This window comes from Lygodium microphyllum, chromosome 13 (genome assembly GCF_053477565.2).
Source record: "Lygodium microphyllum isolate KBCC chromosome 13, Lygodium_microphyllum_v1.1.10, whole genome shotgun sequence".
Taxonomy (NCBI): Eukaryota; Viridiplantae; Streptophyta; class Polypodiopsida; order Schizaeales; family Lygodiaceae; genus Lygodium; species Lygodium microphyllum.
In genome coordinates, this window is record NC_141147.1 from 96,140,185 (window position 1) to 96,150,867 (window position 10,683).

The following is a 10,683-nucleotide window of genomic DNA, read 5'->3' on the forward strand; positions in this document are numbered from 1 at the left end:
CATGCTAGAAAAGATTAGATTTCATCCTTGATTTAGCCATTACTTTTATCTCAAAATTTGTGCATCTAAGAATCCTCTTTATACCTAACCCTAAATTGTTGAATACCTCAACAGTAGTTAGAGGGAGGATTAAGCAAGTCAACAATACATGTATTTAGACCAAAGTCCTAAGGAAAGGTCTCTAACATCTTCCTAACTACTCCAAACAATGTAGTAAGGACAAGAGTCTTAGCCTTGAAAAAGAGCGCCTTCCATTAACTTAGCACTAATAGTTAGCAAATCCCCTAGGACCAACACCAAATCCTAATTAACCAAAGCAATAGCCACCCAACTAGTAGTAACATGACACCAACAACCATCCACAATTCTTCTACTGTCCCTATAGCCAACACTTCATCAACACAACCTTCTAAACATAAGTAGGTTCAAGAAATGTGGTAGCTCTTTACTATTGTCTCCCAACATATACCTCATGTCCACTCCATGACAACCCCACTCAAGACATTTTCCAATTGTTTGCTGATTTTCAAAGTATAACAAGTAAGTAGGATCCTCTTGACCTAATTGTGAGGATTTAATGGCCTTAAGGTCTAACATCTCTATCATCTTTGACTTTGAAATCCTCTTGACATGTGAAGAGTCCTCCCGCTCCCTCTCATCAACTACCTAATAAAATCTATATGCTAAATAATGACTAAACACTTAGGTCATTAAATAGCTAAAGCCACCTCCAATTTTGTCAAGTCTCTAGGAGGTGACACATGAACTACATGCTTGCTAATGTGATGAGCAACACCTTTGATATTGGCTCCTCCTTTTTGCTAATGATGTAATCACATAGTGAACTATCTTAGGTTCCAATAGAGGCAACCCAACTTTCTATCCCCATTTCTACCAATTGGTCAAAGTTTTGATCCTTTGATCCATGGTTACCATTGGAGATTTTCAGATATCTCCAATAGTTTTTCCTACCAAAACTAAGTTTACCTATCCCTTTCATCTCGATTTAAAAAACTAGATTAAATTCAAAAAGAAAAATATAAATCTAGATTGATTCATTGTTTCTTTCTTTATTGCATTCCAACTTGCAAATTTTACATTTTTCCAAAAGTCTTACTTGTGACCTTAGGGAAATCAATTTTGTTGCCAAATTGAGGTAAAAATAGATCAAGGAAAAGGTCACACTTTTTACCTTAATGTCAAGGTTAAAAGTTTGTGTACCACCTTGGCTAACTTGAATACATTCTAAAGAGCCACAAACTCCTTACTTGAGTGTAGTTGGCAATAAAAACTCCTAGGAATCCAATTTTGGAGACGAGGTAGAAACTTTCATGCACTATTGAAGTAAAAAAGTTCATCCTGATGACATGGTTTTTATTTTGTGAGTTATCTCATTGGGTTTAGAGGTTTAAAAGGGCCCATTTAACAACTTAAATAGAAAGATGTATCACTTGTGATTGACAATAAATGAAAAAGTGATTGTTGATAACTACAACAATGATCCAAATCAAGCAAGTATATGGAAAATATCCTAGGCAATTGTGGTGCTTAATGACTAATTAGCCTTATGAGATAGAGGTCCTCCATGTGTGAGAAATAAATCTAGGTTAAATTCCATCAACCAATTGAGAATCCCTAGTCTATCACATAAGCCTAGCCACCATAAGTCCTTATAATATGAAATTATTAATAATCTCATTGACCAAGTAGAAGATTTCCTCAACCACAAGAAAGCCAAAGAATGGGTTCATTCCTATTGAATCTAAGGTTGGGGAGGGGGGGGGGGTGTAAATCTCTTGGGAGAGACAAGGGATGCCATAAGGGCTCTCCATGAGTTTGGTATGATGGACCTAATTAGTAGCATAGAGCTTATGGAATACCTAGAAAAAGGGTAGTAATTCTCATTAATAAGTCACACAAAATCAATGAAGGGAGTGTGCCCAAAGTGGAAGCCTGCGAGCGAAATCAAGAGCTATGGTGAAAGAAGCAAGAGAAAGAGACACAAGATGTAAGAACTCCAACCAAACTTCCCTTATTCAAATTTAATTGAAAGAATAAAGTCTAAAGTGACAGTGATAGGCACGTGCCACTTGTAGTGTACATGTGTGTAGGTACTATCAATGTAACTAGTATACCAGTAGTCAGGCACATGTATCTTTACCCCCAACAACCATCCACTTAAAGGCAAATGTGCCCATATTAAGAAGAGAATGAGAAAAAGTGACAAAATACAAATGTACATAATTACAACATGATGAGGAAAATACATAATCTCATCCAACACCCATCAAAGTCCTAAGGAAGGAAAAATGCTCTATTGAGACACTTTTGGTGAGAAGATTTATAGGATTTTAATAAATTGAGATATTGACAAGCTTAATGGACTTGTCCTCAAAGACCCCTCAAAGATAAAGTGGTAACAAACCTCAATGTACTTTCTCTTTGTATGAAAGACCAGATTCTTGGCCAACTAAATAGTGCTCATAGAATCCAAGTATAGTGTAGGGACCACAATAGTAATACCAAGGTTTGCCACCAAATGGCCTAACTAAAGAGCCTCCTTTGCAAGCCTCAGTGGCTATAATATACTTTGCCTCTATAATGAAGAGAATCATGCATTTCTACACCTTGAACATCCAAGAAACAATACCTCCAACAAAGGTGAAGACATAGCTAAAGGTGGACTTCCTATTGTTTGCATGTCATGTAACTCTTGTATCCTCACCACCATAACATAAGCGCATAGGTGTTATGCCCTTCAAGAACCTCATGATACCCATCACGGTGTTAGCAATGATCAAAGGCAAGCCTCTCTCATAACCCAATAATGATACATTAAGGAGTGCCAGGAATTGACTTTGCTAGTTGTTGAGACCTAAAAGAGGCCAAACACTGGCTCTATGGCACTAGCGTGGGCCTTTACTACACATCTCAAACTACTCCACACGGCCTCGCGGCGAGGAGCGTCTAAGGGGTATACTACCCTAACCTCGAATACATAACTTTGCATTTGTATGGATTATAATCCAATGGATAACCCTTTCCACACTCCTCAAAGGGAGTCCCTATATATATTGGTGTAATACACCGTGTAAGCACAAACAAAGGGAGCACCCCTCGGCTGATTGCTGCCGTGACCCCATTATGGCTCTCCTACACATTGGGGATTGGTCCCAATTTGTGCCATGAATACATAAAGCACATTCGATACATAATCCACTCTTTTAATCAATCGATCCAGGAGATAATAGATAGTCCTCAATGAATACTTCCCAAGGAACGAACCACTAACCCTACAGCTTAGGGTACCTCGCCTTCTCCACATAAGTCATTGTTCATGAAAACAATTGCCATGCATCCAAGATGATACCATGTTTTGTGTGCAATGCAATTGTGTGTATGATTTATAGTGCTCAAACAATTTTCTTCTGGACAACTAGCATTGTGAAGGTGCAAAAAATGTCTTTCCATGCCTTTCTTTTAATCAAGATTCTGTGTTGCCTAGGGCTAGTAGTATTGAGCATTCTTGTGCTACTACACCCTCTTAATTTTAAATCACACGTCTTATATGCTATGCATTTAAAAAACATCAAAATTTAGCATATTATAATAAACACTTAACACTCTCCTTCTCCCTATCACTTAAAATTGTGCATTCGGTGGTAGGTTTAGAGCGTATTTTTCATGTATTTTTCCTTCATGAAAGTTAAAAAAAAACCATTTTAACATAGAGATAGGGCTGAATTGAGGCTAAACCTCATACCTGAGCCTTACATACATGCACAAACACAAATATTATTTTTTCCTATTTTTTGAATATAAAAAACTTTTTTACTATTTTTTATTTTTACTATTTATTTATTAATAATTATTGATATTTTTTATTTACTAATTTAGATTGATTGATCTTACTGAGAATTATTTTTCCATCATATTCCATCTCATACGAACACTATACACATAACAAAACCCCAAAGACACATGATTTTCCTTAGACCGCAATGTCACGATTTTTGCGTGTTTATAAAGAAATTGTTAGATAACTGATTTTTCTTGATTTCTCTAGCATCTCTGATAGAACATAGCATTGGCAACCAAATGCAACCATTTCTAACCATTTCCAACCAAAATTTATCATAAAACAAAAAAATCTACCCCTTACTCATAAAATCGCACCTTATGACTTACATATCTCGTGATTGGGACCCCCCTGATGCTTTCAAACAGCCATTGACAATCCTTCTAATCTCGATCTATGCTCCTTTACGCTCCAGCATCATCTCACGATCACAATCTTTTATCTCAGCCCACCCTCTTCTCTCATACATTAATCCATGGAAACACACAAGAGGAGAGAGGAGAGAGATAGACTAAAAATGGATCTCTTTATAGAATGTATCATTTTTTGAACGGATTGAAGCATTGGAGAGCGTGAAAATTCTGTGTCTTGCTGCCTTCTTCCATCTCCCTAACGTCAAGGGTCACAAAAATCATTTTTTTATTCAAGGAGGAGGCACCAAAAAAACGCGCTCCCCACCCCCCCCCCCCCCCGCCGCACCCCCAACAATTTATGTTTTTTTATTTTGTCTCTTCAATGGGGCTTAAGGCTTAAGCCTTAAAACAACTAGCTCAAGTTTGAAGTTTTCACATACTACGCAAAGTGGATTTTTGTATTTTGGTAGGGCAAATGAACTCGGGTTCGAGATCGGCGACTCTGTGGCATTGAAATCTATAAACCTAGCCTTTGTTACACACTTTTTAGCTCCCGGATCATATAGCTATTTTATAACGCAAAACCTTGCGGGGATTAAATGGGGGGTCAAACAAACTCCGATCGACAAACCGAGACCTGTATTGTGTTCATGGCATCGAACTCCATCTAGGAAAACTCCAAGTCATTGATCTGCGCGACTGTTTCATTTTGCATGAAAAATTGGTCTTTTACGCCTCCCAAGGCACTTTTCTGCTTCAAAATATGCACTAAAAATCTGATCTTACCAGTATTTAACAAAAATTTGAATTGTTTCATAAACTCAATAAAACCGACACACACAAACTTAGACTACTAACAATTAAACCACTTGTAACTCAAAGAACTTCAAAGATACACACTAGGTACAATATCATTAAATATCAAAACATGAGTTCGAAAACAAATAGTCACATCATACCTATTTGATGTTTGATGCACAGTTCTTTGACTCTTCAACATCCAACCTTTCGCAAGGTTCCACCAACACACACAATAAACCGTACAATTATATGGATCCTCCTTTCTCTCACATTAGAAAACAAGTTGCATATCAAGTGAAGGACAAGGACTTAATGCTTCTCTTCCGCCCCCTTTTATAGATTGTTCCATATATGTTATGAGTTGGGCCTTTGAAAGGCCCAAAGGCTTTTAGCTTTTAATTTTTGAAACATTTAAGAAGGATTCGAAAGCGTTATATTTTTAAAAGCTTGTGAATAAGCTTTCTTACTTTTCCAGTAGTTCGTTTTTTCGCCACCTTCTATTTTTCGAAGTTTGATGCTTGCGTGCGTCCTCTTGAACCATAAATTTGGCCGCAACCTTGTTGGAAATACAAGTGTGCTGCATATGCACCACATCCACTCCATCGCCCGAGATAAGGAGCCGCTGAATAACCAATCTGACTGAGTTGGGTATGTCGTATCTAAATACTACGACCATGAGCTCTTCTTTGTTGCCTAGCAGCAAGTTCATCTTTATCCTACTATTAATCCTCATTCCCTCCATCCTTAATTAATGTAGTATCTTGTAAAACTTGACCTCTCTTCCCTTCTTTCGGGCTTCCCATTGTGCCCATCAAATCATCCATAGCAATTTAATCACTAATGTTGCTCTCTCAATCGTCCTTCAGTCAAGTTCCTGTCGGCGGACTTGCACCTTTCACACACAGCTCTCCTTCTCTTGACAATATCCCTCATATTTCTCTATAAAATGAAGAGCAAATCCATTTCATGTTGACCTCCTTCCTTCACCTCTAGCTCAAGTGCAATTTGATGTCGAGTAATTATACAATCTTGATTAGCTATTCGTGATCCTCTCCCCTTCTCTCATGCATCCCCTTGGAATAAAAAGAACACACCCATCATCTACTTCCAACTCCATCCTTAAAGCTTGATGTGCATGCTAACATGATCCTTTGGTAGGGCAAACATGCTACAGAATCTTGTGTCAAGGGGAATTTCCATGCCACCTGTCTTTGAAGTCCATGACTTGTGCTTTGGGTTGATCACTTCGCCAAATGTCACAATGCAATATGTCCTAGCAAGAATATGCTATTGAAATATGTATGCAATGTTCAATCAAACATGATATGAGAGAAGACACAACATCAAACCCATGTTATGCCATCAAACAAGCGATGCTCTATGCAAAAAGATGGATGCATTGGAAAATAGTGCCTAGCCTATCTACATGTGCTCGTGCATCATGCAAGATGCAAACACATTTCCTTTACTATTTTAGATCATTAACCTCACCTCACATCACTCAGAAAGAAAAATATCGTACTACACTCCACCCACCCAAAATCTTACAATCACTCAAGAAAATAGCATTCCTTAAAATGTTGACCAAGAAAACAACCCATCTCACAATTGATGGTATCCTTCACGACCCTCAACTCACCCATCCACATTTCCCCTCAACTGGGTTCCTAACTCAATGATGAATATCCCAACTCTTGTGCGTGCAAGAAACAATGCGTGCTCAATAAAGGTATTCTCTCAAGTGCGCGTAAATCTAGGATTTACTGTGTATAACTGCACTAGACCTCATGCCATGCTAGTGCTCAACGATGGTTCAAAATGTGCATCAACCCAACCCATGGCATGGAAGTAATTGAAAAGATCAGGAGACAACCCCCAAGTGCAATGTATCCAACAAGTGCAACATAAAGTGCTCCTGAAGCCAAAATCCCCGTGATGTGCAAGAGTCTCGATAAGAAAAGATACCTATTGAAAGATATTCGACAGCTTTCAACAAGCTCTAGCTCCAACATGTCTAGAAAAACTCCAATCTTGACCAAGGCTATCAAGTTTTCCACTCAAAAAATCCAAACAAAATGACAAAAAAAATTCCTAAGCTAGAGGAACACAGAAAATCCAACTACGAAATGACAAAATAAACAGCATAACTTTTTTTTGCATTTGCATTATTGAAAAATAATACGTACAGTTATATTAGGGGTTTTTAGTTTTTGAAAAAATGCTTGACAACAGCATCCCAATGTTGTAACCATATCATGTGCCACAACTCCCACTGTTGATGCATAAGGGATCTTGGCCATCTCGGCCTTTTGCTCATTAGACTACAAACAATTGACCTAACTGAGCTTCACATGAGAAGGAAGAGGACAACCAATAGGCTTACCATCTAGCATCATATGAAATCACTCAAGGACTTTTTGGATATACTCCTTTTGTGACAGGTAAAGGATCCCCTTAGAGGAGCGATCGGTTATGATACACATCCCAAGAATATGTGAGGCTTGTGTCAAGTCCTTCATCCCAAAGTTCTTCTTGAGCTGAGTTTTCAAGGCATCCAACTCATCATGAGCTCTCCCAGCCATAAGCATATCATCCACATAGAATACCAAAATCATAAGGTTGCCATCACAAGACTTCTTCATGTATAAACAAGAATCCATAGTACTATGGCTATATCCTTGTGAATGCATAAAAGCATGAAACTTGTTGTAACATTCCATAGGTGCATATTTAAGGCCATAAAGGCTAATTCTCAACTTGAACACTAGGTGTTCCCTGCCTTTTTCCTTAAAGCCTTTAGGTTGCTATATATAAATCTTATTATACAAGTTTTCATGTAGAAAAGTTGTATTTATATCCATGTAATAAAGATCAAGGTCTAGTTGAGCAGCCAATGCTAATACTAAGCATAGGGTCATTATTTTGACCATAAGAGAAAAGACTTCATTGAAGTCAACACCATGTTCTTGCTTGAAACTCTTAGCTACCAATGTAGCCTAATAAGCAGGCTTGGGGCATCCAAGGATACTTTTCAACTTGTATATCCATTTGCATGGCAATGCCTTCTTTCCATTAGGCAAAGGAATCAAATCCCATATATGTTTAGTGTAAGAAGTCAAACTTTGACTATGTATCCATGTCCCATGAGTGACTATCATCTCTGTGCATGGCCTCATCAATCATCATAAGAGAGAGGGTTATCTACATCTATTACCATAGCATAATCCATGGAGGGCGTAAAGAACTCATGCTGATATCTAGCTCTAATAGAGCATCTTAAAATAGGTTGATCCAACACACATCCAACACAACAGGTGAATCTTTGGTCACTAGAGGATCAACTACTACAAGCTATATAGTTGGTTGTACGAGAGCAGTAGACTCCTCTTGAAAGATCACTCGACATACCTCAACTATCTACTTAGGCTACTTAGGCATCTTTTCCTCATGGAAAACTACATAATGGCTGTAGATAACTCGATGAGCTTGTGGATCTCAAAAGTGATAGTCTGTCTCACCTACATCCCCATAACTAAGAGAGATGCATTTCACAAACTAAGGATCTAGCTTATTGTGCTTGTCCTTAGGAACATAGAAGTTCTCAAAACCAAAGTGCACAAATGGGCATATGATGGTTTTCCAATCTATACCTCCTTTATAACCTAGCAATCAATAGTAGTGCAAGGGAACTTGTTAATCAAGTGTACGACAGTAGTAACTCCCTCAGCCCAAAAGTGGTATGGTAAGCCTACCTAACTAAACATGTTATAGACACTCTCCTGAATCATATTGTTCATGCATTCAAGCAATACCATTCTAGGGAGGGGTGTAAGGGGCATCAACTGATGCTCAATACCTCACTCTTCACAAAACTGCTCACAAGCTTTCGACACATAATCATCTCCATTATCAAACCTAAGGTATTTTAGCCTATACCTATACTAGTTCTCAACAAGAGCAAGCAAATGCTAAAAGGTAGACAAGATATTTAATTTCTGCATATTAGGGTAAGCCTAGATCTTATGTGAGTAATCATCAATGAAGGAGACAAAGTACTTCACACTACCTAGTGACCGATAGGGCATCGAACTACATACATCCAAATGGATAAGAGCCAAAGGCTCACCCATGTGCTTCATACGAGACTTCTTATGCATACTGTGGATTTGCCTACCGTATAACCAATGATCACAAGACTCAAAACACTTATAGGAGTGGAAGATACTCCAAAGTGCTAAGCATTTTCATTCCTTTCAAAGACATGTGTCCAAGGTGATGATGCTAAAGAGATATATGTGGAATGACAACCATAGCCAAAACATGGTCAATTGACCTACATACAAGCAAGGGGTAGGAGGGTACTAGACTTAGCACCATGTGCAATAACAAGATTCCCCTAGGTAATCTTCCATGAGAAATTGCCAAAAGAGACAATATAACTTGCATCATCCAAGCAGTCAACAAAGATAAGGCTCTTTTTGAGAGCCGTTACATGATATACATCATGAAGAGTAAACACACTACGTGAACCAAGCTAGACATCACCAATACCAACTATCTCCAATGCTAGGCCATTACCCAAATTGATAGATACAATCATACTACGAGAGGAGTGAATAGAGGGGTCACATGAAAGGAAGCCTTTGAATCCATCAACTAACACTGAGTGTATCCTGACAAAGCATTAGTCAGTTGTGAAGCATCGAAGGAAGAGGGTGCCCATATGAGATCATTAGACACATCACTCTACACCATATTAATATCCTTAGTCTTGATGTTAGATTTGCTAGGCATAATGTTGTGATCATCATTCTTTTCCTACATTTTATCGTTTTCCTTTTCCTTGCGCTTGTCTTTGCACATTTTATGGCATTGTGACCAAATTTGGCTTGCTTTCCTATAATAATAACAAGTAAGATCAGATTTACGACCATGGAACTTACTATGAGATTGTCCACATGTCCTAGACTAAGACCTTTGAGAGTCTCTACCATGGGCAATTTCGTCTTGCCGACATGTGACATATGGGAAGCATCTATATTCTTTATGTTCAGCTCTACTGTTAAGAGGGCACTCTAAACATCCTACAATTTTAGCCCATCCCAAAGCCATACAAAAAGTGTCCTATGACTCAACTAGAGTACCAAGTAGAAATAAAGGATACAAAGGATCCTTGAACTCAATTTCCAATGAAGCTAGATGGCTGATGATGGAGTGAAACTCATTCAAATGTCCCTTTCTTTATGCAAAGGTCCATCAACTGTTTCAACCAATATATTTGAGGTGCAAGTCTCTACTTGTCATAAAGATTCTTAATCTATGTCCAAAGTTCATATGCAGTCCAATTATCAATCACACAACATTGTAGTGAACTTGCTTAGATAGTGATAAAATGATTGTGGACTTGCATAGCTCATGTAGTTTAGCCCAATCCTCAACCCCAAACTTTTTAGGTTTGGGACCCTCAAATTTTTAATAGTCTAACCTGCAATTTTTGTATGAAAATTTGCCATTTCTATGTTGTCCAATAGTTGTAGTTGGTGCCATTTGATTTTTCAATATTGAAGATAGCATTGTCAAGAGAACCATCGGCCATAATGAGACCAAGCAACTGCATTGAAGGGCAAAACAAGCTACTATAATTTCTTGTAAATCAATTCCAAAACCATT